General features: G+C 46.3%; 2 long non-coding RNA genes across 3 annotated transcripts; both read left to right on the top strand.

Moving 5' to 3' along the window:
* The first annotated feature begins 212 nt into the window (after positions 1 to 212).
* LOC120868725 lies at positions 213 to 26,850 on the top strand. Of its 2 annotated transcripts, XR_005722298.1 has the most exons (4): positions 21,730 to 21,742; positions 24,605 to 24,609; positions 26,086 to 26,157; positions 26,747 to 26,850. It is a non-coding gene; the product is annotated as an uncharacterized LOC120868725 (long non-coding RNA). The 2 variants fall into 2 exon arrangements; XR_005722297.1 differs by lacking the exons at positions 21,730 to 21,742; positions 24,605 to 24,609 and adding an exon at positions 213 to 354.
* On the top strand, positions 1,279 to 2,033 carry LOC120868724. Its single transcript, XR_005722296.1, has 3 exons — positions 1,279 to 1,292; positions 1,722 to 1,727; positions 1,864 to 2,033. It is a non-coding gene; the product is annotated as an uncharacterized LOC120868724 (long non-coding RNA).
* Positions 26,851 to 27,351: the final 501 nt, after the last annotated feature.

The raw sequence follows: 27,351 nt of genomic DNA, 5'->3' as shown, positions 1-27,351 counted from the left end.
TTCTTCAAGTTTCTAGGATTCTAATGTTCTGAGGTTTTAGGATTCTAGTGTCCTCTGGTTCTCAGATTTGGGCCTCCTAGGTTTCCACTGTTCTAGAATCCTAAGGATCAGATGTTCTGAGGCCCCCAGTACTGAGCATCTCTGTGGGTGGTGGTCAGGGTGCTCACAGCAGATAATAATCAGTCCTCTTCTCCCATTTCTCCTTTCCTCCTCACCTCCTGACCTCTTTCCTTCCTTCTCTCTCTCCATTTCTCTCTCTGTGTGTCTCTTTCCCTCCTTGTGACCCTCAGGTGTGCCCACTAGTCCACAGCCTCCTTGAAAGCCTGGATGCGGATTATGTTAAGAACCACATTGGTAAGTCACAGCCTGCGGAGAGGGGGGTCCCTCTGCAGCCTCACAGGGGGCATGGCTGCTCTATGTCTGCAGCACTGGCAGGTTGATCAGGGGACCCTGGAGAAGTTGAGGACCCTTCATCCTGGGCAAGTCTGGAGAGGGGTCCCTGTGGACTGATGGCCTCTGTGGGTCTCTGAGAGCTTCCCCTACCTTCCTTTGTCAAGCCGGCAGAACCTGTTGCCCAGAATGATGTGAGAAAGAGGACAGGCCATATCTGGGTTCAAATCCTGGATCTGCTACTTAACCACTGTGGGTTAGTGGTGAGCTGGCTCCACCTCTCTGAGCCTTGGGTTCCTCACAGATGAAAGGAGATTGTCAACATGGCCAAGTTGATGAGTGGATTTAACGAAAAAACAGAAAGAGTGTAATATCCAGTAGGCAATGATAATAAACACCACCCCTTTCTTTTCTCTTCTTATGATGAGCTGTGGCTTCACCTCCAGCTCCTGGGGCCTTTCCTTGATCTAGGTCTCTGGCATGACTGGTTACTGGGGCTATGGGACAACAGATATGGGGCGAGTGACAGTGTCACGGTCCTGGAGGCAGGCCTTCTAGAAAATAGCCACAGACTCAGTTCCTTGGGTTATCACTCGGTGCTTCCTAAACACTATGTCTTTGGATCCTTACAATGACCCTGTGGGGATGGGTAATAGCATCATACCCATTTTACAGATGAACTAAACAAGGCTCAGAGAGATGGAGTGACATGTAAGAGGTCCCATGGCTGTCAAGTCTGACCCGCTGGAGGGTGGCAGCCACTGGTGTCTGATTTCTATTCAGCGTTCCAGTGCTGGAGCCTGAGAACTGCTAATGATTTGTTCTTTCAGAGGAAGTTTATAACCTCCAACAAAGAAATTAAGAGAACAGTTGAGGAAATCCACTACAAAGCCTGCCTGCTGGTAAGGGCTGGGCTGTGGACCCTGGGCTGGGGGAGGATGAACACCCTCCCGACACACACAGACACACACACACAGCAGCCTGGGGAGAAGTTTGGCTTCTCTTCTTTCCTAGTAACAGGCTGAGCCCTGATGTTGGTCACACCAAGCACTGGCCCTAAATCACACACTCAGACTGCACTTGATTCTGCTCCCTGACTGAGCCCAGAACACAGCTGCTGACTGAGCCCTGATGCTGGTCATGGATAGAGACCTAACCTGTATCTCAGTCTGATCCCTGATTCTAATCATACGCTGAGCCTTGAACCCTGGCTCCGCTGAGCCTTGCTCAGTCTTTTCACATCGGGCATTGTTGCTAAGGTGAGGGGGTGGGAGGATGAGGGGATGAGGAGGGGTCAGGGCCAAGTGACGGAGAAAGACCCCAAACCACAGATGCCAGTCCCTCCCTGAGCCTCAGAGCTCGCAGGGTTTCAGGGAAAGCACTCTGGCAGCAGTGCCTGATGAACACAGGAGCCAGTGAGGGTCCTGGGGTGTCCATGCCTCACACCGGGTCTCCTTCCAGGTTGGTTCCCAGGGACTTGACTGAATCTCTGTACCGTCTCCCTCTGGGTCAGCCGGTGCTGCCACCATCCCGCAGGAGTGACAGCTGAGCCCAGTCACGGACACCTCTCAGACACTCCTCACAATCAGGACACCCTATGCTCATCACCCTTCACCCCCAGCAATAAAAAGCCATTTCTGCACCCCTTCTGTGGCCTGTTGCATTCCTTCCATTGGGATTTCAGGGAAGGTGAGGTATGGGCAATCAGGGCAGCAGAGACCTGGATCCAAAGCTGGATGGGAATTTGGGGATTATCCAGCCCTACCTCCTTGTCTTACAAATGGGAACACTGAGGTCCAGGATGGGCAAGAAGATGACCCGAGGTCGCGTAGAGACAGCATCATTCTTCTTCTGCTAACACCACCAACATTATGGAGGGTTATCTTCACTAGCACACCTGACCTCATGACTCCCTGACAGTACACTTCTGCCAGGACACAACTCTTGTCCGAAACTGAGGCTCATAGAGGACAAGTGGCTCATCGAGGTGACAGGGTAGCAACTGGCAGGACTAAGATTTAAACCCATGGTGGTGGGATCCCCTGCTCAGAGAGGTGACTTTCCATCTCCCAGTACTCAGCCACCTCTCCCCAGCCCCCAGCAGGTCCTGCTGTCCTGGCCTTGATCTCTCCTGCTCAGGACTGATGAGGTCCTCTCATGGCCCTTCTATCTCCTCAACATGCAAGCCCTCAGCTTCCCCTTAGCCTTGGAGTGGGGAGCAGAGCACCCCTTACTTACAGCTGCATCACCTCTGCAGAGGACTGACCCAGGCTATAACCTCAGGGTCCCCCAGCCTCTCCTTTCCAGGAGGCCATCTGATTTTCCTGCCAAGAGGTCCAGGGAACATTTCCCCATTTTTCCAAGGAGCCGTCTCAGTGCTGTGTGCAATTCTGTGTGGGAAGAACCCTTGTTGTCCTCATGGGAGACTCGGTAAGATAAGCCAGGGTCACCCAGAGGCCTGTAGCAGTGGCTACTTCACTCAAGGGCCTTCTGTCTTAAGGATGTCCCACAAAGTCAAATCACTGTAGGGGTCCTTGAGCCCCTGGGGCAGCAAAGGGCCTTTGACCATCTCTCTCAAGAGACATCAGTTCAGGCTGTGCCAGGGATTGCTGACATAGTGTGAGGTCAGAAGCTGGACAAAGCTGAGCATGACATGGCCTCTGCTGTTGCCAACTGTGTGATCTCAGGCAACCTCTCAGAACCACAGTTCAATCACTTCCCCAGTGGAGTTAACAGTAAAACCTCCCTAGTTGTGTTGATGTGAAAATTCAATGAGCCAGTGAGTGGAAAGTGCTTTACCAGAGTCTGACACTGGTGAGCACAACATGAATGTCAGCCTCTACACACTGGAATTACTGTCAACAATGTTGAGAAACCATGTCTTAAATGTTTATACACTGTATTTCATTAGATTCTTATTTTTACTGAGGGATACAGTGAATGATTTTTGAGGAATGTGTTGCAAGTGAATCTCCAGAGGTGAGGTGAAATGATTTCTCCAGGGTCACACAGCTGGTCAGAGACAAAGCTAGATTTCATGTGTAGTTGGTGTCCTCCAAATCTTGTTTTTCTCCTCCTAGCCACAGCAAAGGGATTGGAGTTTTCCTTTCTGTCTGTATTTTGTGACAATTCCAACTCCCACAAAAGTACACAAGGAGGTCTCACGACTCAGAACTTCTCTTGAGCAGTAGCCCACTTGGGTCAGTGCTGAGCCTTTGTCCAGGCTGTTCCATTCCCCTGGTCATCATTCCTTCTCTCCCTCCAGCTTCTCAATCCTCCTCAGCCCTAACACTCTGCTCAGGAGCTATCTCCTGGTAAGTGGGGGCCACTCTACAATGTTTCCTCAATAAAGAGACCATGTTTTCTAGCTGATACGTCTACTCAAACTCCCTTGTCATCATTGTCCCAAACAGACAGAGGGTTCAGGAAGTGTCAGTTCTCATGATTATGGTTTACATTTTTTAATAATCTTTTCCCCCCATTTTTAGTGAGAAATAGTTGACATTCATCACTGTATAAGCTGAAAGTAGCAGTTTGATTTCTGTGTATTATGAAATGATTATGACAATAGGTTAAGCTAACATTCATCTCCTCATATAGACACAGTCAGTTCAGTTCAGTTCAGTCACTCAGTCGTGTCTGACTCTTTGCGACCCCATGAATCACAGCATGCCAAGCCTCCCTGTCCATCACCAACTCCCAGAGTTCACTCAGATTCATGTCCATCGAGTCAGTGATGCCATCCAGCCATCTCATCCTCTGTTGTCCCCTTCCCCTCCTGCCCCCAATCCCTCCCAGCATCAGGGTCTTTTCCAATGGAGTCAACTCTTCACATAAGGTGGCCAAAGTACTGGAGTTTCAGCTTCAGCATCATAGACACAATAAGAAGCAACAAAAAAGAAAAACATGTTTTCCTTGTGATGAGAACTCTTTAAGATCTGCTCTCTTCACAATGTTCCTATACACCATACATCACTGTTGGTTCTAGTCACCATGTTGTACATTACATCCCCAGTACTCATTTGTTCAGAACCTAAATATGAGAAAGAGTGGCAAAAAATGCCTACATTGAGAAGGAAGAAAACCCCAATAAACAATCTACCTCTATACCTTAAGGGACTAGAAAAAGAAGAATAAGCCCAAAGTTACCATTGAAACTTACCATTGAAAGAATACAATAAAGATTATAGCAGGAGTATTTGAAATAAAGAAGACAAAAATAATAGAAAATATTAACCAAAATAATATTGGACCTTTGAAAATGTAAAGGAAATGGAAAAACCCTTAGGTAGATCTCATGACTCCCAAGGGAACTTCAGGTCTTTACATGTTGCCTGAGTCTGCTTTGTCCTCGGGATAGGATTTAGAAACAATTACCTGGCAAAGCTCCAGATAATGAAGCTGTACAAAGCATGTGGGACAATGTATCATTATGGTGCCTTGAACCAGATGTGCCTGAAGCCCTCCTTGCCACAAACTTCCCAGTTCAAATACATTTCTGGCTTTTTATTTTTTATTTTTGTTGAAGTCAGTGCGAGTCGGGTCCTGCAATTCAAATCCACAGGAAGTCCTGACAACATATTTGTAGTCTCATGTCTTCCTCTTCCATTCTGAAATCTACTCTAGGGTCACAAAACCACATTGGAGACATAACAGATGTCAAAGTCACAGGAGAGGTTAGAGGTCATCATTTTCACTTCTTTGCTTAAAAGTCTAGGGAGACTGTGGCTCAAAGAAGGAGAAGGACTCATCTCTGGCCACATGTGTCTTGAACCCTGCTTATTTTCCTCTTTCTATTCATCTGTTAGGTTTTGAGAAATTATATACTTGGGCAATAGTGTCAGTTTCTCAGTTGTGTCCAACTAGCAGCAACTTCGTAGACTGTAGCCCAGTAGGCTCCTAAGTCCATGGGATTCCCCATGCAAGGATACTGGAGTGGTTTGCATTCCCTCTTCCAGGGGATCTTCCCAACCCAGGGGTCAAATCCAGGTCTCCTGCCCTCCAGGCAGATTCTTTGCCATCTGAGCCATCAGGAAAGTCCTTTTACAAAAAAGGTTAAACAGCACTACCTAATAACTTTGCTTAAATTATAGATGCCTGAGCCCCTTCCTAGGTACTTAGGGTTAGGGGTTCCTGGGTAGTCTGGCCCTGGAGTGTCTGGCCAGAAATGGAAACAAATGGACTAGATGGCCCAAAGGCACTTTTTATCTTGAGTTCTAAGAGCTGTACCCCCCAACCCCATGCCATCCTCTAGAACCTCAGCTCTGCCTAGACATGACCCTCACAACCCTACATCTGATCCTGTTTCATCTCAACAGGAACCAGGCAGCGGGTGTCACTGCCCTCATTTCTTGGCTGATGGGTGTGATGCTCAGAAGGGGAGGATGACTTGCTCATGATCAAACAGATGGGAAGGGAAAGATCTGGAGTGTGCTCCCAGTTCTGCATCTTCTCCCATGAGAAAGGCTGTTCCAGCTCACAGACTCTGGGAGCAAGGATAAGTCACAGTTATTGACCCCAGTCCCTCACCCAGGAGGGGCAGGCAAATGGCTGGCCCTGAGTTTGGCAATGCAGGTCCACTTTCACCATTGGTGCTCATGAAAACACACTGAGAAGGCCTGGAAAACTCCATTTTCCAATTGAGGAAACTCAGGTCAGGGAAAGGAGGTGACTTGCCCAGGTCTCACAAGGATGGGAACCCAGCATTTGAGTCCACAGGGAAGGTTAGCTCACATTGAGGCCAGCTGGTCGGGCAGGAGAGTCCTTAGGCTTGAACATCCTGTTTATTCCTGACCTCTGCTCTTTGAGTTGGTGCGTTTTGGCCCCTGTCAACCCGGAACACACAGTCCAGGATGCACAGATGGGTGCCCACTTGACTTCATGGTGGGAGCACCATGAGAAAGCTCCAGGTCACCCAGGGTCAGTCTCTGGTCCCAACTTGTATCAGTATGAACCTTATGAATGTGACCAGGACATAGTAGGGACAGGCTGGTGCTTGAGGAGCTAGCTTTCCTCACCCTGACTGTGGTCCCATCTTCAGAGTACAGAGAAGGGAGAAGGTGGCAGCCTAGGTGGCCAAGCCTGGGGCTGAGACATGGAGGACCCCATCCAGCAGAGCCTTGGGCCATCAGCAGACCACCCTCCCTGTTGTCTGTACCCAGTTCTGCAAATATCAGGGGCCCTCCTTCCCTTGGTGTGGGGACAGAGGTGAGAACTATGGGAAAATGTGTGATGAGAATTTTTTTGGCCTTAGGACCACAGGCCCCAGATGAAGTGTGATGTAGTGAATTCAGATCCAGTGTTGGCCCTGGACTTCTGCTGCCACGTTGTAAAATGGGTAAACAATTTTGTGCCTGCTCCCCATGGCAAACAGGGTAGTAAGGAGTTGGTGTTCAGACCTCATTTCTTGGTGTGAGTCCTCTCTTTTTCTGTTGCTGACTAGGCAGCCTTGAGAAGGGACTCATCTCCCTGAGTCTCAGGTTCCTTCTCTGTGAAATGAGATTAAGAGAGTTGGACTGTGAAGAAAGCTGAGAGCTGAAGAATTGATGCTTTTGAACTGTGGTGTTGGAGAAGACTCTTGAGAGTCCCTTGGACTGCAAGGAGATCCAACCAGTCCATTCTAAAGGGGATCAGCCCTGGGTGTACTTTGGAAAGAATGATGCTAAAGCTGAAACTCCAGTACTTTGGCCACCTCATGTGAAGAGCTGACTCACTGGCAAAGACTCTGATGCTGGGAGGGATTGGGGGCAGGAGGAGAAGGGGACGACAGAGGATGAGATGGCTGGATGGCATCACCGACTTGATGGACGTGAGTTTGAATGAACTCCGGGAGTTGGTGATGGACAGGGAGGCCTGGAATGCTGTGATTCATGGGGTCGCAGAGTCGGACATGACTGAGTGACTGAACTGAACTGAACTGATGGGACCCTCCAGCGTTAGTGGTAAACAAACAAACAAACAAACAAACAAACAAAAAACCCACCTGCCAGCACAGGAGACACAAGAGATGTGGGTTTGATTCCAGGTTTGGGAAGATTCATTAGAGGAAGGCATGGCAACCCACTCCATTATTCTCTTGCCTGGAGAATCATATGGACTGAGGACTGGGCAGGCTACACTCCTTAGGGGCACACAGAATTGGACATGACTGAAGCAACTTATGCACTCATGCACTTGGGATTCTCCTCCCAAGTATGCTGTGAAGATGCTGTGGGGTCATGTGTGTAGGCCCCTGATACACAGTTACACCAGTGATGATGATATTATAATTGTTACTGGTATCTGGTCACTTCACTCCTCTCCACCTCTGGTCTCCCATCTGTACACGACCTCACTGCACAAGGTTATGGAGAGAATGAAGTGAGGAGATCAAACATCCAATATGTTTTATGCTTAATCAATGGCAACTACATTTCCTATTTTGTGTGCTATAAAGGCCTCATGAGCTATATGGGCTCAGAATTCTAGTACAGTCATGTCTACAAATACTGTCACCCTTGGTGGCTAGTGTATAGTCTTTGAGGGGTGCAGTTTCTCACTCAGCCTCAGCTGCCCATCCAGGAATGAGTTAGAGACTCTAAGAACAATGGTCTGTAGTACACCTCATTGACTGTAGGAACTGGATAGAGCTTTCTGCAGAGAAGTCCTCCCAAGCAGTCCTGGGCTTTGAGGGCAGGATTGATTAGTGATGTCTGCCCAAGTTCAGAGGGGAGAGTGAAACGACTGTATGTTTGCCAGGGCAGGATCAGATCATGTCTCTGTTTCCTGTAACTACAAAATGAACAGATTCTCTGCTACACAGCTGACCCCTTGGGTCTTTGAGAAGCAGTCAGGAGCAAATGTGGGCTACTTGCTACATTTCCACCAGCTGAAGCAATGCACATAGCGGAGAAAACTCAGGCCAGCCAGGCCCACGGTCTAAAGCACTACACACACCCGTGGTCACCTGAACAGAGAGGGACCAGAGAGAAGGGAGGGGTGGGTCCTAATGCAGCAGAAGTGCCCAGTGTCTGGGGGGAGGTAGACGTGCACAGAAAGTACTTGAAACATAGCAGCATGGCTCTCCCTCAGGGAAGCCACCCGTGGGCAGTGTCCCTGATCTGTGTGCTATAAGAACACAAACAACAGCACATCAGGGAACATGTGTTCATCAGCTGCTATCACAAGGCATTGTTATGACACAGGGGACATGTTGGGGAACAAAACAGACAAGATCCCTGCCTTGTGAGGCTCCTACTCCAGCAGAAGAGCAAGGAGAGCACATTTCTAGGGACTATGTGTCCGGGTTTATACATTTTAACTTGTGTACCCTTCAGACTGATTCAGTAAGGTAGGTACATCCACTCTGCCCAATTTCCAGGTGAGTTAGCTGAGTTTTGAGAGGGAAAGCTCACAGAGCTAGGATTTGAATCCAGTTTCATAATATTTTCAAGAGGTGCACACACTCACCCTTGTCACCCTCCCTATTTTCCTGGGCTCCTAAATGATGTCTTTGGCCACCACTCACTACTGTTTATTGTGGTAATAGCAATGACAGTGATTCCTATTATTCATGGATTCTACAAAGTTAAGCTGGGCTCACTACTGACATTTCCTCAGTTAGTTCCCCAGGCAGGTCTTCTAAGGTAACTAGAATGCCCTAATTCTATTTCTGGCTTCCTGTTTAAAAGAAAGAAAGAAAAAAGTAAAGCTCAGATAAGTTAGGTCACTTGCCTGCTGTCACACAACCAACAAGGGAAAAGTCTGGGATGCACACCCAAGAATGAGTCTAAGAGCAAGCTTTTTGTGCTGCTATAAATAAAATGAATGGTTGTCTAAATATGTACACTTTAATTAATCAGTAATAAAGCAAAATGTTTCTGCATGTGATAATAAATATTTCTTGAGCATCTGTGTGTCAGGTCCTGGGGATGATACCTTGTGATCCTGGCCCTCATGGTTTCAGTGAGTGGGCAGTTATCTCTGTGTCCAAGGAGCGGATGTGATTCCTGCAAAGCAAGAGGGCCAGGTGTTTGATCTGGTGGAATGTGGCAGGTAGACCCAGATATTCCCGATCACCTGTCAGAGCCCTGAAGTGCCAACAGTTTAGAAGAGAACCACTGTTCATTTTGTAATTAGAGGAAACAGAGCCACTGTGAGGGAACAAATGTCTTGGTCAGAATCACAAAGCAAGTTGTTAAAGAGCCAAGACTGGAACCAGATCAGCATCTCCTCCTTCCTGCAGCACCAGACAAGTCCCAGGGTCACACCCTCCATGAACATGTGGTGTCGATATGCCCATCACTTTAGAGGTGACCTGATTCTGCATTGGCAAACATGCAGTGTCTTCACTCTCTCCTCCTGAATTTGTGGCTGCTGCTGCTGCTGCTGCTAAATCACTTCAGTTGTGTCCAACTCTCCCCCGTCCCTGGGATTCTTAAGGCAAGAACACTGGAGTGGGTTGCCATTTCCTTCTCCAATGCATGAGAGTGAAAAGTGAAAGTGAAGTCGCTCAGCCATGTCCAACTCTTAGTGACCCCATGGACTGTAGCCCACCAGGCTCCTCCACCCATGGGATTTTCCAGGCAAGAGTACTGGAGGGGGGTGCCACTGAATTTGTGGCAGACATCACTAATCAATCCTTCCCTCCAAGCCCAGGAGTTTCCTGGGAGGCCATTTTGGCAGAACACTCTATCCAGGCCCTACAATCAATCAGAATCCTATGTGAGACTCCCTAACTTGACCCCAGAAGGGAAACTAGGGCAGAAAGAGGAATCATCTGTGCCAAGGGCTATATATCAGCACTCAAGGGTGCCAGAAGTTGTGAACATAGGAATATTGTAGATGTAAGATCATTTGAGCTCATTAGTCTTACTGCATGCAAAAATAAGAAATGCAGTTGCAATTGATTAAGCATATTGGCTGCATAATCTACCCCTACCACCTCTCCATAACCATGTACAGTGGGGTCACAAATAGATGAGAGACTGGAGGTGGAGGGGAGTGAGGTGACCAGACACCAGCAACAATTGTAATCATCAACATCACTGTAGTAACCGTGTATCAGGGGTCTACGGACAGTATCCCACCACTTCTTCACAGCACACCTGGGAGAAGAAGCCCATAGTTAGTCCCATTTCACACCTAGGGGATCTGAGGCTCAGGTAGATGAAGCTGCTGGTCCAGGCCACACAGCCAGCAACAGGCATAAAGAAGGTTCTAACCCAGTCTGCCCAACCTCAGAGTTGGGGTATTGTAAGGAATGATGCTAAAGCTGAAACTCCAGTACTTTGGCCACCTCATGTGAAGAGTTGACTCATTGGAAAAGACTCTGATGCTGGGAGGGGTTGGGGGCAGGACGAGAAGGGGACAACAGAGAATGAGATGGCTGGATGGCATCACCGACTTGATGGATGTGAGTTTGAGTGAACTCTGGGAGTTGGTGATGGACAGGGAGGCCTGGCGTGCTGTGATTCATGGGGTCGCAAAGAGTCAGACACGACTGAGCGACTGAACTGAACTGAACTGAACTGAACTGAATTTCCATTTTGCCACTAGACATGTAGTTGTCTCGCCATTTTTCAATGAGGCAGCTATAGCCTGGGGCCAACATCAGGTCTGAATTCACTATATCACAGTTGACCCCCTGGGCTGTGTTTCTTATTTGGGATAACTCTGCACAAGATTTCTGTACAACTCTCAGCTCTGTGCCACAACAAGGGGAGGCAGGGCCTCAGATGTTTGCAGAACTGGGCGTAAACAGACTGGGAGGTGAGTCTGCTGACCAGTCCAGGGCTCTGCTGGATGGGGTCCTCTGTGTCCCAGTCCCAGGATTGGGCACTTGCCCTGTGCTCTGATGATGGGACCACAGTCACCATGAAGAACACTAGCTACACAAGCCTCTAGAACTACCCCTAATTTGTTCTGGCTACGTTCACCTTAGGACAGGGTTATAGGTCCCTGCTGAGGTGCATGTGGCTGAATGAAGGAGACCGACCTTGGCTGACCAGGAGCTCTCTGTCAGTGCTCCCAGCCGACTGCCACGTGGGCACCCATCTGTGCTTCCTGGACTGGGAGTTCCGCATTGACATAGACCCAATGCATCAGGCATTACAAACAGCAGAGCTCAAGAAATAAACACGGTATTCAAGTGCAAAGACTCTCCTGCCCCACCAGCTGGCCTCAAAGTGACTTGAGAGAAAGGTCCTTCCTGGGGACCCAAATGCTGGGTTCGTGTCCTTGTGAGACCTGGGCGACTCACCTCCTTTCCCTGAATATCAGTTTCCTGAATTGGAAAATGGGGTTTTCAAACCTCCTTAGGGGGTTGTCATGAGCACCAATGGGGAAGGTAGACCTGCAGTGCCAAGCCCATGGCCTGTGTACTGCCCTGGACCTACTGGATTCTGGATACTGGGGCCAAAGAGTGAGACTTGCTGCAGTCCCCAGAGACTGAATGTCAAAACAGCTGATCTCAGTGGGAGAGAATGCAGAGCTGGGTGCACTCTCCAACTCTGCCCGTTCCCATCTGTGTGGCCTTCAGGAAGTCATCCTTCCCTTCTGAGCCTCATGCCCCAAAGTCAAGATGAGGACAATAACATCCCTGCCTGGTTGTTGATGAGGTGACACAAGATGAAGCAAGATAAGCCCCTAGGGTTGTGCAGTCATGTCTAGGCAGAGGTGGGGTTCCAGAGGATGGTGTGGGGATCACAGCTCTTAGAATACAAGGTAAAGTACCTATGAGCCACCCTAGTCCAGTTACTTCCAATTCTGGCCAACCAACCCGGAGTTCCTGACCCTAAGTATCTAGGGAGGAACTCAGGCATCTATTGTTTAACAAATTTATTAGAAAAACTGGAAATAGAACTTCCATATGAACAAATAATCCCACTGCTGGGAATATACACAGAGAAAACCATAATTGAAAGAGACATGTGCACTCCAATGTTCACTGCAGCACTGTTTACAGTAGCTAGCATGCCGGAGTCCAGCTCCAGCAGCCAGGGAATCAGCCTGAAGGGATGAGTGGTGTCAGCAGACAATGATGCAGCCTCTGACTCAAGGTGTGGGACTGCATATTTATTTCAAGCATCAGGTCTTCTTTTATACTTTGACAAAAGCATTAGGTCAGAGGTTTTATATTTTCAGCTCCCCCTCACCCAGATTTATTGTCTCCTTTCTGTACTTCAAACAGAGTTCCTGCTTCAGTGATTCTCTCAGAATCCTGTTTACTCATGACTTCATTGTAACTCATGCTTATGTCTGGGCTGCATACCACATTCCTCAGTTTATTTCTTATCTTTCTAAATCCTGCTTGCCCCTAGTATCTTAAGCTCACTATCTCCTAAAAAGGCTTCTAGCTATTCTTAATTATTCCTAAACCCTAAGCTCAGCAAGCTTCCTTTGCCATAAACATTCCCGTCACAAACAGGTCTCAGATAACAATCCTTCCCATGGCTTCAAGCTGCAGCCTATGTGCTCATCCTGGAACATTCTTTGTAAAGATCCTTGAACAAGTGTCAATGGTTACTTTATAGTTTATTTTCTGGGCACAGCTGCACAAGGCTTTGTGCTTTCTTATGCTTCTCTCAAGAACAATAAGCACCTTAACATTCTTTCCAGCCAACTCATCCGAAGAAAGAAAAGAACAAGTCAGAATCACAGACCTAACTCCTTCATCCCAGGACCGTGCCTGCAGGATGAGGAGAGGGGGTTGGGGCCGTGCCTCCATTTTGTCAGTAATGGCTAATGCAGCTCCCAACACTAGCACATGGAAATAACCTAGATGTCCATTGGCAGAAAAATGGATAAGAAAGTGTGGTACATATACACAATGAAATATTACCAGCTATTAAAAAAATGTATTTGAGTCCGTTCTAATGAGGTGTGAAGAAGGCTGAGCGCCAAAGAATTGATGCTTTTGAACTGTGGTGTTGGAAAAGACTCTTGAGAGTCCCTTGGACTGCAAGGAGATCCAACCAGTCCATTCTGACGGGGATCAGCCCTGGGATTTCTTTGGAAGGAATGATGCTAAAGCTGAAACTCCAGTACTTTGGCCACCTCATGCAAAGAGTTGACTCATTGGAAAAGACTCTGATGCTGGGAGGGATTGGGGGCAGGAGGAGAAGAGAACGACAGAGGATGAGATGGCTGGATGGCATCACTGACTCAATGGACATGAGTCTGAGTGAACTCCGGGAGTTGGTGATGGACAGGGAGGCCTGGAATGCTGTGATTCATGGGGTCGCAAAGAGTCAGACATGACTGAGCGACTGAACTGAACTGAACTGAACTGATACAGAGTGAAGTAAGTCAGAAAGAAAAGCACCAATACAATATATTAAGACATATATATGGCATTTAGAAAGATGGTAATGATGACCCTATATGCAATACAGCAAAAGAGATACAGATGTGAAGAACAGACTTTTGGACTCTGTGGGAGAAGGCGCGGGTGGGACAATTTGAGAGAATAGCATTGAAACATGTATATTACCATATGTGAAATAGATGACCAGTGCAAGTTTGATGCATGAAGCAGGGCGCTCAAAGCCAGTGTTCTGGGACAACACAGAGGAATGGGATGGGGACTGGGGTGGAAGAGGGATTCAGGACGGGCTTAGGAACACATGTACACCTGTGGCTGATTCATGTCAATGTATGACAAAACCCACCAGAATATTGTAAGGTAATTAGCCTTCAATTAAAATTAAGTAATTAATAAAAATTATTTAATCTTTTATTTTATAAAGTGATTGCCCAAGAAGAAAATTTCAACAAACTGAAAGATATGAAATGGAAGAGGAAAATAAGTGGGTTCAACTCACATGTAGCTTTGGATGTGTCCTTCTCCTTCTCTGGACCATAGACTCCCCAGTCTTCCCAGCAAGGAGGTTAAGTTGAACTCTAAGCTCTCCGGTGGCATTGATGTCTGTTATGTTTCCAATGTGGTTATTTGAACCAGGAGTTGTCATCTAAAGGGAGTAGGGGATTTGAGTGTACAAATCTGTTAATTCAGAACTTACTGTGAGTTTGAATGGCAGGAACCAACTCACACTGGCTTCAAGAGGAGAGTTCTGTAAAGAGGGAATGGTCTGTGCAGAGGGCCAAGGCAGCAATGATATTGGTATTTTTCTGGAAAAGAAGGAAGACAGTAAGGCCATGGAGAGAGAGGTAGATGAGTTTGGGATGGCAGTGAGTAGACGACATAGGGGCTATGTTGGGGACTTTGGTTTAAGGTGAGTGCTTTAAATTTTGGCACCTGCATTGAGAGTAGAGGAGTTGGAGGCAAGTGTGCAGAGGGAAGCTGCATATATGGGGATATATACAGAGGCAGACTATATTGACTCTCAGGAGAAACTCTACTGACTCAATGGAGTAGGCAGATTAGGAGGGTGGGTCCTGAGCAGCCTGTCATTGCAAACATTTGTCCTGAGACTGGCTCCACTTGGAGGAATGTTATGGAGAGCATTCAGACACAAGAAAAGGTTTGGGAAGAATGACCTCACTAGTCACTGACCCTGATGCCATGGGCCTCAAGTCTAGCCCCATCTCTGGCCCTCTCTTACAGGCTGGCTACTTTGCCTCTCTGAGCCTGAGTTTGCAAATGCTGAAAAAATTAAACTGGATGATCACTATGGATCTTTCTACCAGAATATTCTCAATTCACCCATACTAAATTTTTTCCACAGCCCTCCACCTGTATGAGCAACATCTTTGTAGCTGGAGGCTCCATGAGAACCTGCTCTTAGTCTTGGTACAAAGTCCTCTCCATAGCCATCCAATTCAAGCATCCTGACTGACCTTTGCTTTGGAAGTCTCTCTGTTCACTGTGGACAGGGGTTAGTTTCATTGGAGTCTCCTTGGATGGCTCTGGACACAGAGCTCATTTCTGGGGACAGCCTCCCTCCCCATCACCTTCAGTATAAGGGCTATCAGCACCCAGCAGAGTTCCAGGAGACTGCGCAGGGGAGCAAGGACTTTGTAAGTATTTGTCTTCAAACCTGTGGCTGCTGGGCTTCCCCCTTAATGTCACTCCATGTGGAGGCCTACAGAAGGCTTTGGGGACAAGAGGTATAGGGATGAAACTGAAAGTGTTAGTGCTCAGTCGTGATCAACTCCTTGTGACCCCATGGCCAGTAGCCCACCAGGCACCTCTGGCCATGAATTTCTCCAGGCAAGAACACTGGAGCCATTTGCCATTTCATTCTCTAAGGGATCTTCCCAACCCAGGGATTGAATCTGCGTCTCCTGCATTGCAGTCTTTACCATCTGAGCCACCAGGGAAGCCCTTCAGAAGGTCCTGGGGGCAAGAGGCAGAGGTGTGGAGCTGCTTGAGTTAGCTAATATTTTGAATAGAGAAAATTAAGAAATAGATTCAGTTAGGTTAGGAGAAATGTCAAATTGATGAGAAATGCAAGGTCATGATGTGGTGCCCACTTATTTGCACATACTTTTATTCAGCAAAATTTACTTTGTTGTACTGTACTAAGTACTTGGTAAAGAATTCTCCTGCCAATGCAGGGGACATAAGAGATGTGAGTTAGGTTCTTGGGTTTGGAAGATCTCCTGGAGGAGCCTGGCGGGCTACAGTCCATGGGGTCACAAAGAGTTGGACACAACTCAGTGACTAACACTAACATTGTATTGGGTGCAGATTTTTTACTATAAGTTGGGATTTCAGCCATGAAAAAAGTCACAGTCCCTCCTCTAAGGATTTCACAGCCTGGGAGGCAAGGCAGGCAATTTGTCACTAATTGGTACCCAGGGCTCTGAACAGTGAATGAAGGCAGCAAGATGGTGGAGTGGGGCCCCCTAACTTAGACTCTGGTGAGAGGTCTAGAGGACATGATGTCCTAATGAACCTGGAAAGTCAGTAAGAAGTGATTCAGCTAAGAATGAAAAGAAGAGGAAAATGTTTCAGGCAGAGAAGCCAATATGTGCATAGGACGTTTAGTAAAGAGAATTGACGTGACTTTTCACATCGTAACTCCTTCATTCACTGGTTATTTATCTCTGGGCAAGAAAGTTTCTCTAGCTTTTTGACCTGGGCTGCCCATCTGTAAGAGAGGAGATAACCAAGTCTATCTTCAAGGTCTGTTGAGTGTAAGAGTGACAGGTACTCATCAAAGATCCTGTTTCCCTGTGGGTAATTCTCATTCCTGTTCTTCCCATGAGTATCCAGGTATCTGGAAACTTGTACTCTTTTGTGGACTGCTTGCCGGGACCTCAGTGTCTCTTCTTGACAGTCTTGGCAAGGATGTTCTGAGGAAGCTGAAATCTGGTCTTGAGAAAGGACTTGTCAACCTTGACCAGTACACTTGACAATGAGTCAACAACAGGGATGACCAGTGACACCTAGGAGCTTCCTTTCTAAATATTATGCCTGTAGACTAACTGGTACCTGTTTCATTTATTATTTTTTGAGAAACAGGCATTACTTAACTGAATATCACTTTAAATCTTATATCATGGTAAACTTTGCTAATATATTCATAGGATAAATTCCTAAAGGTGACATTTCAACAGTTCTAAAGGTATGCATATTTTAAATGATAGTACACCTTGACAAATAATTCCCTATGTTAATAGTTTCTCCAATCATCTGTGAGAGTATCTTTTTTTCTACTCTCTTGACAGCTCTAGTTTGGACAATTGAAATTTTTTCCAGTCTCACAGATGAAAGGTTATAATTCATCTCAGTATTTCTCTAATTATGAAAGAATTAACTCATTTTCTGTGGTTTATTAGCCATTTATATATTGCAACTTAACTAATTTATATTTGTAGTATATTCTTCTGTTGGGTCATTCAATTTTCTTTGTACTTTATATTAACTAATTGGAAAAGGATTCCTACCTAGCCTGCTAAGTCACTTCAGTCGTGTCTGACTCTGTGCGACCCCATAGATGGCAGCCCACCAGGCTCCCCCGTCTCTGGGATTCTCCAGGCAAGAACACTGGAGTGGGTTGCCATTTCCTTCTCCAATGCATGAAAGTGAAAAGTGAAAGTGAAGTCGCTCAGTCGTGTCTGACTCTTAGCGACCTCATGGACAGCAGCCTACCAGGTTCCTCCGTCCATGGGATTTTCCAGGCAAGAGTCCTAGAGTGGGTTGCCATTGCCTTCTCCTCTACCTAGCCTAGGTAGATTTAAAATTACCTAACTTTCTAGTGAATATTTCCTAGTAATTCTGAATTCTTGAAAGAACTTGGTCTTCTTTTCACTCTTGGGAAATATTACTAGCACATTGCTAATCATTCTTTATATAAGAAGCTAAATTCTGAAAGTGACTGCCCTTCAAAACTTGCCAGGGCTTGAGAGGGACTGTACGATAGTTGCTCAGTTGTATCCAACTCTTTGTGGCCCCATAGCCTATAGCCTGCCAGGCTATACTGTCCATGAAATTCTCCAGGCAAGAATACTGGACTGGGTTGCTATTTCTTTCTCCAGGGGATCTTCCTGACCCAGGGATTGAACCCAGGTCTCCTCCATTGGAGGCAGATTCTTTACCATCTGAGCCACCAGAGAAGCCTGGCAGCCTGAAAGATACAGGAGGGACCTACTTTCCAATTTCTACTGATAAAACTGAGCTCAGAAGCAGAAGTGTCTCCATCAAAGTTACTTAGTAAGTTATAAGACCAGATAGTTTCCATCTCTGTATCATTATAACTAGGTACTGCCCATTGCAAAGCCACATTGCAGTACTTTGATTACATAGTTTTTCTTGCAGCCTTTTCTTATTCTTTGAGCGAGTTGTTGCCTTGTTTCTCATCTGAATTATTTTCCATAGAGATTTTCTTAACACTTCAGATGTGCCATTCTACATCTGCTATGTCACTTGCTCTATCAAATCCCTCTTTCTCTGTCCATTATGACTCTCTGTCCTTGTTCTTCTGTATGCGTCATCTCTTTCTAGGCCTCATTCAAAGCTGTCATTCAGGGACTCCTATTTGCCACTTTCATGATTTACATCTGTATTTTTTATTTGATTCTAGATTTTCCAATTCTTATTCTCTTCTAAGTTTATTTTGTTTGCATGAGCAGCTCATTAGTGCTTCACTGCTAGATCCTGATGTGCAATCAAAACTTATTGACTGCTCTGTGAGTTGATTGCTCTGTTGATGTATAATGTGTATATATTAGCATGAAGGCAGCATGGAAAGAACAAAGTCTCCTAGCTGTGTGACTTTGATCCATTTCTTAAACTTTTGAAATTTTATTTCCCCATCTGAAAATGCAAACATTACTTTGTGGAGTTGTTACAAAGATTAAATGAAATGAAATAACATAGGCAAATTGTCTCAATTAGTACCTGGTGCCTATGAGCTGCTTCTTAAGTTTTGTACCACACTAAATGGAGACTGTTTTTGCAACTATCTTTCAGCAATTGAAGACTGATTTCACGTTGTCCCAGGAATCCAATACTTCTGAGAAGATCTACGAGAAGGTGAGGAATCTAAGAACTTATTGGAACAACTCATTTCTGGAATTTTTCAAGAAGTGTATGACTTACAGGGTTAGTGGATGCTTCATTTGGAGATCTTTGTTCCCAGAAAAGAGAATGGATCTCTTTGGAGACATAAGTTTTACATGAAAGACAGAAACTTGAATAAACCTAGTATGTTTTCGCAGAGGGCTTCCCTGGTAGCTCAGCTGTTTAAGAATTGGCCTGCCTGCAAAGCAGGAGACCCCAGTTCAATTCCTGGGTGGGGAAGATCCACTGGAGAAGGGATAGGCTACCCATTCCAGCATTCTTGGGGTTCCCTGGTGGCTCAGCTGGTAATGAATCCACCTGCAAAGTGGGAGACCTGAGTTCGATATGTGGGTTGGGAAGATCCCCTGTTCCTGTAGAGCAGAAGTGATCTGAGGTCAACTCTACCACTGCATGGGAAAATTAGATTCAGGGCTGAGGGGTCTGTTTGGATCTCATGAGTTTGGGCTTTCTGCTTCTGTTACTTCAGGGCCAGGATGAAGGTTCTCTTCACCCCCATCTCTACCTGTTTACTGGTACCTAAAGTCCCTTTCCCAAAGAATAAGACTTTTCTTCTCTGAATATAGCTGAGTATAAAAGTCTGAATGGTTTCAGGAGAGAAGAAAGTAAAATTCATACCACATAGGCAGCCCCACATGAAGTCTGGAGTCAAGCAGTTCCAGGTTCTAATTCTGGCCCTGCATAAAAACAAATGAAATAATAATATTTGCAGCAACAAATGGATGGCTGTAGAGATATTAACAGAATGAAGTAGGTCAGACAAAGACAAATATCACAGATGCCACAAATAAATAGAAATACAATACGATAGAAAAGAACTTATACAAAACAGACAGATGGAGAAAAAGAAAACCAAACTCATGGTTAACAAAAGGGAAAGCAGTGTGAAGGATAAACGAGTTTGGCATAAATATATACACGGCACTATATATACAACAGACAACTAACAGGGAACTATACTGAGCTATTTTGTAATAACCTATAAGGGAAAAGAATCCAAAATAAAAATACCTCTATATCTGTATATATCTATATCTGAATCACTTTGCTGTACACCTGAACCTAATGAAAAGTGAACATGTTAGTCACTCAGTTGTGTCTGACTCTGCGATCCCATGGACTGTAGCCCATGCTCCACCATTTCTTTCTCCAGGGACCTTCCCAATTAGGGATCAAACCTGGATCTCTCTTGCACTGCAAGTAGATTCTTTACCCTCTGAGCCACCATGGAAGCCGCACACCTGAACCTCACACAACACTGTAAAGCAACTATATATTAATTAAAAAAAAAAAACAAATTAATCTCTGGTACATATTCACCCTTGGAGTCTTGAGGGAAATCACAGCTGTCTGATCCTCAGTCTGCCATGCCATCCAATGGAGAGAATCCAACCCCTGAGCAGGGCTCTCATGAAGACCAAAGCAGACAAGGTCTATGAGGCTCAAATGCTCAGCACAATGCTGACATAGAGAGGAGCCCAGAAATGGCTATCAAGAGGAATGACAAGGGTGAATTGTGCTTTTTGTACAGGGTGAAAATCAGCAACCTGCACATCCTGGATGTCACATTAGAAGTGACTTCTGAAAACATCGCTAAAGTGAGGACACCCATCACTGCTGACATCATCGTGAAACTGTGAGAACGGCTTAGAATCTGAGGTTTGGGAGATGCAGCGTGGAATAGTCAATGAATCTCCAATCTGGAATCAGGCACTTTTCTTTCTTTCTGCTTTAGTCTCCGCATCTGTAAAGCAAGGAGGCTTTTGCAACTCTAGAATCCTCACCCTTAAAATGTTCTAAGAAACTTTGCCCATAAACAAATCTCTTTTTAAAAATCTTCCTTGAAATATATTTCCAAAATCAAAACACTTATCTAATTATAAAATTTGAGAATTGAGAAGACATGAACATTTATAACTCTTTGGCAAAGTTCCCTCCAGCATCATTTTGTCACTCAAGATTCTCTTAAAAAGCAGTGAACAGTATGGGCTGTATAGCAGTGTACAGTATGTAATGAAGAGCATGTGAAAATTATGTGGAAAATACAATTTCTAAGCATTTTAATTACTTTGAAGATACAAAGATATAGGAAAATGAGGATGTGTAGAAGAGTCTTTATAAATTAAAGTGCACTATGACTTCATATTCATTAGTTATAAGATCTTGAGATAATGGCTGAACTTCTCTATACCACATGTTTCCTCATTCTAAAAACAGAGATAATAGTGTTTTTTTTTCTCATGGTATTGTTGTCAAGATTAAATGGATTAATCCAGGTGAAATGCTTTCTGGAAATACCTAATGATGCATTTTTCTTTAAAAAGTTAGATCTTATTTTTATTTTAATCATTGTTGTGATACACTATAGAAATTTCATGAGCCAAACCCTTGTGGCCAGGAGAAGAAACTCCTAATGTAAGAATATAGATTCCACAAAGAATACACATTGTCCATGTGTCATTCAGTCACTAAGTCCTGTCTGACTCTTTGCGACCCCATGGGCTTCAGTACACCAAGCTTCCCTGTCCTTGTTCATAGAGATCCCATATAATGTCTACATAAGAGAGAGACCAAAGTGGGCAATGTGAAGAGACTTCTCCATCTCTGTTCACTGTGAATCTATATCCCTGCAGGCCTGTGCTGGGTGAGACTGTCGATTTGGCCCTCAACTTGATCCTCCAGTTTTGTGTCCACGTTGAAACTGATGAAGAGACTGGTGTCTCCCAGGTGGTCATGGAAGAATGCAAGAACAATCAACACAGCATCTCACTCACCGTGCTGGCAGGTCAGGTCCACACATCTCAGTAGAGCGGGGATCTCAGAGGGGCTGTGACCTGTAATTTCAGCCGTATTCTTTCCCTGGGAGCATAGTAATGTAAAGAAGCGGTAGACTGGAGTCAAGCTAGCTTTGCCACTAACTTGTGGTTTTGTAATCAATTTAGCCTCTAGATGCTTCAGCTTTCACATCTGTAAACTGATTCATAGGCTACTGTGTTAGCCAAATGAGAAAATGCGAGTGTTTAGCATACAGGCTGCAACATACTAAGCTCTCAGGTAATGATAATATCCATGCTGATTTTCTGTCTCTTTGTTCTTCCCCTTACTGAGACAGGAGTGTTGACCTCTCCAACCATGACTGTGAATTGCTGTATTTAACCCTTCAAATTTATGTGTTTTGCTTCATTCTTTTTGAAGCTCTGTTTTTAGATGCCTGCACATCTAACATTGTTTTATCTACTTGAAAAAATGACCCCTCTTGTATTATATAATGACTCTCAATAAAAATAATGATAATAATAATAATTCACTGTGTTTACCTTCTTGCCACTAGTTAGGACATGGCAAGAGGAGTAGTAAATGCCTACCATGGGCTCTAATTTCAGATTATCCCCAAATCATCCTCTACCCACTGAGACATTCTCAAAATGAGATCTTGAAAGCTTAATCCTCTCCATTTCAATCACTTATCTCTGGTAACCCACCACAAATCTACATCTTAAACTGTGTGCTTGAAAGAGCATGTTTAGCTCAGGCAAGGGGGTGGAAGGAGAAAGGCTGATCTTGGTCCTGGCTGGGAGAGAAGTGATCTGGAAGCTGAAGGCTGGGAAAGATTGGCCTTGGCAAGGAACAAGGCTGAGCCACGAGCAAAGGTCAGTGAATTTTGCCTCAACAAGGGATCTGATCACAGGTTGCCTAACTAAGACACTCCTCAAACTAAGATAGGCTCTGCAGCCTACCACCACTTGGAAAGACTGAGATGTACATCCAAATGACTGAGCCCTGCTGGACCCTGCCTAGTCTATAGTTCCAGGGAAACCATCCTGCCTTCTTAGTCTCAGTGTCCATATCTGCAAAATGGCATTCCACTCTGCTTCTCTAAACCCTCTGGGGGCTTTCTCTCCACTTTGGATGAAATCTCAGGCCCTCCCAGGGCCATCTAGGCTCTACCTGATCTGGATCCACACCTTGCCCACTCTGCCCTAGACACGCTAGCTTTTGCTTTGAGCCTCAGACAAGCTCCTTCCACTCAGAACCTGTGCACAGGCTGCTCGGGCACATAGGACACCTTTCCTGCATCCCATTTCCATGTTAGTCTCATCATTTAGGGTCTAAAACAAGCTTCCTCCTCTTCTCTCTTTAAGATTCTACTCTCTTCCTTCTGAATACTTATCACAAGTTATTAGTATATATTCATTGTACATTCATTTATTCTGTCAGCCAAAAATGTCTTGAGCATCTATTCATGCCTCAGCCACCATTCTGAACTCTGGAGAACTTACTAGTGACTGAGAGCAAGGAGCTTGTTCTTGTGCACCTTAGTCTCTGGAGGGAAGGGCAGACAAACAGGCCTTCAGTCCAGCAGTAAAGAGCCTGCAAGGAAACTGTTCAATTGCAGTCACCCCTGGGCAAAGCAGCACACCTAACAGGGTGCTGTAACACAAAGCCCCACCTTAGGCAAGCAGTCACGAGGGCTGCCCTGAGGAGGTGACAGTTACGCTGAGAGCTGAAGGTGAGAAGGAGCCAGGCTTAGGAAAACGTGTTTATATTGGGTTGACCAAAAAGTCCTTGGGTTTTTTTTCATAAGCTGGTACAGAAAACTCCAAATGAACCTTTTAGCCAATAATTAACCAATGTCCTAGGTACCGCTTTAGGAGTCACTTATGCTTTGTTTATCACTGTGTCCCCAGTCAGCCTTGGTTGTGGGCAAGGGGTTGGTGTTCTCTAAAGATGTGTTGATGCCTGAATGGATGACTAGAAGGATGGATGTCTAGAAGAATAGTTGGATGGATGGATGGATGGATGGATGAGGTGTCAGCGATGTGGTGAGACTCTCATGAACTATTCGTGTGGGCTGCTGGTCAACCATGGGGTTCTATGTGATGATCTCCTTGGGTAGAGGCTTAAGTCACTTGACTTCAAGGTGCTTCACATTCCACCCTCTTCCCACTGCATCATTTGACTGCTCAGCCAACTTCATGAAGCTTTATCAATTCTCTCTCTTCTTCAGACACAGTAGAGTGCTCAATGAGGTTGTGCACTTGCGGTCAACTTTGTGAATGAAGTGTTGTCCCTGGTAACACACTATGAACCCGGTAACACACCAGGGTTGCAGATCCAGGCCTTGTGGGGCAGGGTGACTTTCCATGGGTAGGCTATACTCTCTGGGCACCTTCCTTTCTAGGGGGCCAACTTCCATTTGGGCTGAGTTGCTACCTACCCCCCTTCACTCTGCATGGCCTGAGGAGGAGGTGATCAGGGGCCCAACCTGAGTTGAAATCACTGAATCCCAGTCTTGAACCATTTTCCAGATACATGGACTGCAGGCAGGCCTTTTAGATAATATTTTTCTTTATTCAACACAAATTTAATTCATTTAAATGCAAAAGCTATACATACCATAGTTCATATTCATGTGTATCACATAAAAATACCATATCACTGTAGATGGTGATTGCAGCCATGAAATTAAAAGATGCTTACTCCTCGGAAGGAAAGTTATGACCAACCTAGATAGCATATTAAAAAGCAAAGACATTACTTTGTCAACAAAGGTCTGTCTAGTCAAGGCTATGGTTTTTGCTGTGGTCATGTATGGATGTGAGAGTTGGACGGTGAAGAAAGCTGAGCGCTGAAGAATTGATGCTTTTGAACTGTGGTGTTGGAAAAGACTCTTGAGAGTCCCTTGGACTGCAAGGAGATCCAACCAGTCCATTCTGAAGGAGACCAGCCCTGGGATTTCTTTGGTAGGAATGGTGCTAAAGCTGAAACTCCAGTACTTTGGCCACCTCATGCGAAGAGTTGACTCATTGGAAAAGACTCTGATGCTGGGAGGGATTGGGGGCAGGAGGAGAAGGGAACGACAGAGGATGAGATGGCTGGATGGCATCACTGACTCGATGGACATGAGTCTGAGTGAACTCTGGGAGTTGGTGATGGACAGGGAGGCCTGGCATGCTGCGATTCATGGGGTTGCAAAGAGTTGGACACAACTGAGCAACTGAACCGAACTGAACTGAACTGAATGTTCTGAGGTTTTAGGATTCTAGTGTCTTCTGGTTCTCAGATTTGGGCCTTCTAGGTTTTCACTGTTCTAGAATCCTAAGGGTCAGAAGTTGTGAAGCCCCCAGTATTGAGCATCTCAGTGGGTGGTGGGCAGGGTGCTCATAGCAGGTAATAACCAGTCCTCTTCCTTTCTCATCTTTCCTCTCCTTCCTCACCTCCCGACCTCTTTCCTTCCTTCCCTCTCTCCATTTCTCTCTGTGTGTCTCTCTTTCACTCCTGGTGACCCTCAGATGTGCCTGGTAGTCCGAAGCCTCCTCGAAAGCTTTGATGCGGAGTATGCTAAAAACCACATTGGTAAGTCACAGCCTGGGGAAGTGGGGAGGGGGCTCCCTCTGCAGCCTCGCGGGGGGTGCATGTTGCTCTATGCCTGCAGCACTGGCAGGTCTCTCAGGGGACCGTGGAGAAGCTGAGGACCTTTTGTCCTGAGCAGGTCTGGACAACTGTGGATAGAAGGGTCCCTGCAGACTGAGGGCCTCTCTGGGCCCCTGAGAACTTTTGCTGACTTACTTTGTCAAACAGATAGAACCTGCTGCCCAGTATGATGTGAGAAAGAGGACAGGCCAGATCTGAGTTCAAATCCTCGATGTGCTACTTAACAACTGTTGGATGGGGGTCAAATGGCTCCACCTATCTGAGATTTGGGTTCCTCCCAGGTAAAAGGGGATTGTATACATAGGCAAGCTGATGAGTGGATTTAAAGAAAAAGCAGAAAGAGCCTATTATCCAGTACACATTGATGATAAATACCGTCCCTTCCCTTTTCCTTCTAATGAGGTGCTATGGGTTTACCTCCAGCCCCTGGGGGCTTTCCTTGACCTGGATCTCTGGCACGACTGAGGTTGCTGGGGCTGTGGGGTAGCAGTAATGGGGTGAGTGACAGGTCAGGGTCCTGAATGCAGTCCTTCTAGAAAACAGCCACAGGCCCAGTTCTTGGGTGATCACTCTGTGCTTCCAGTTCACCACTGCAACAGTCCTGTGGGGGTGGGCAGTGTCATCATGCCCATGTTTCAGGTGATCTAACTGAGGCTCAGAGACTTGGAATGACATGTGAGTGGTCCCATGGCTGTCAGCCTGACCGTCTGGATGATGGCAGCTCCTGGTGTCTGATTTCTATTCAGCTTTCCAGTGCTGAAAGACTGAAAACTGCTACTGATGTCTTTTTTCAGGTGAACTTTGGGAAGCCCAACAGGGAAAATGAAGAGCACAGATGAGGAAACTGCTGCGATGCCCACCTGCTGGTGAGGACTGACTGAGCTCGGAGCCCTGGGCTGAGGGAGGATGGGACCCCCTACAGGGGCCGTGGAGAAGCAGAAACAAGCTTGGCTTCTCTTCTTTCTCCAGTAGCAGACTGAGCCCTGATCTTGGTCATAGACCCAGTCCTGACCCTAATCACACACCCAGACGGCACTTGATTCTGCTCCCTGACTGAACCTGGAACAGTCAGCCTGAGCTTTGACTTCAGCAGTTGACTGAGCCCTGACACTGGTCACAGTTAGAATCTGACCTGTATCTCAGTCTGATCCCTGATCGTGATCTTACACTGAGCCCTGAACCGTGGCTCCTCTGGGCCCTGATCAGTCTTTTCACATCAGTCATTGTTGCTAAGGTGAAGGGGGTGGGAGGGTGAGGGGATGAGGAGGGGTCAGTGCCAGGTGCCAGAGAAAGACCCCAAACCACAGGTGCCAGTCCCTTCACAAGCCCCAGAGCTCGCAGGGTTTGTGGGGAGGCACTCTTGCAGCAGTGCCTGGGGAACGCAATTGTCAAGTGAACACAATTGCCGGTAAGAGCCCTGGGGTGTGCAATGCTCACACTGGGGTCTCCTTCCAGATTGAATCTTGACTGAATCTCTGCACAGTCTCCCTCTGGGACGGTCGGTGCTACAACCATCCATCAGGAGGGACAACTGAGCCCAGTCAAAGGACACTTCTCAGATACTCCTCTCCATACTCAGGACACCCTGTACTCATTGTTAGGTAAAAGACGACCAGGACACAGACACACACACAAAAAAACCCAAAAACCGTCTAACAAGATTTTTAATGACGAAGCGCTACCAGGCAGGATTCCTGGACCCAAACGAGACAGTTCGAGGAAGTCCACGCCCGGGCCATGTTAAAAGCAGCTTATATAAGTTTGTTGTGAGGGATGGTCAGGTTAATGGATGGGGGTTTGGATAGGTAGTCGGGCCAAGGTGTCGTGGGCTGATAGATCCTTCTACGTGGCTGGGGTGGGGCGGCTTTAGCTGGCGAGCTGTGCTGTCACTGGTCCCCAGGATCTGGGAGGCTCCTTCCTTAGGGACCTCCCTTGCCAGAGGGGGAGGGATGGGGTGGCCCATCATGGGCCTTGGGGTCCGACCTTACATTCTGACCCTTTTGATAGGATAAGGGGTGCCGTTATTGTCTCTGGCTACCTCCTGCTGAACTGGGGCATCG

This window comes from Oryx dammah, unplaced genomic scaffold, assembly GCF_014754425.2.
Source record: "Oryx dammah isolate SB20612 unplaced genomic scaffold, SCBI_Odam_1.1 HiC_scaffold_10, whole genome shotgun sequence".
NCBI classification, from domain to species: domain Eukaryota; kingdom Metazoa; phylum Chordata; class Mammalia; order Artiodactyla; family Bovidae; genus Oryx; species Oryx dammah.
Note: the sequence above shows the minus strand (reverse complement) of the source record. Positions and strands in the feature narration are given on the sequence as shown.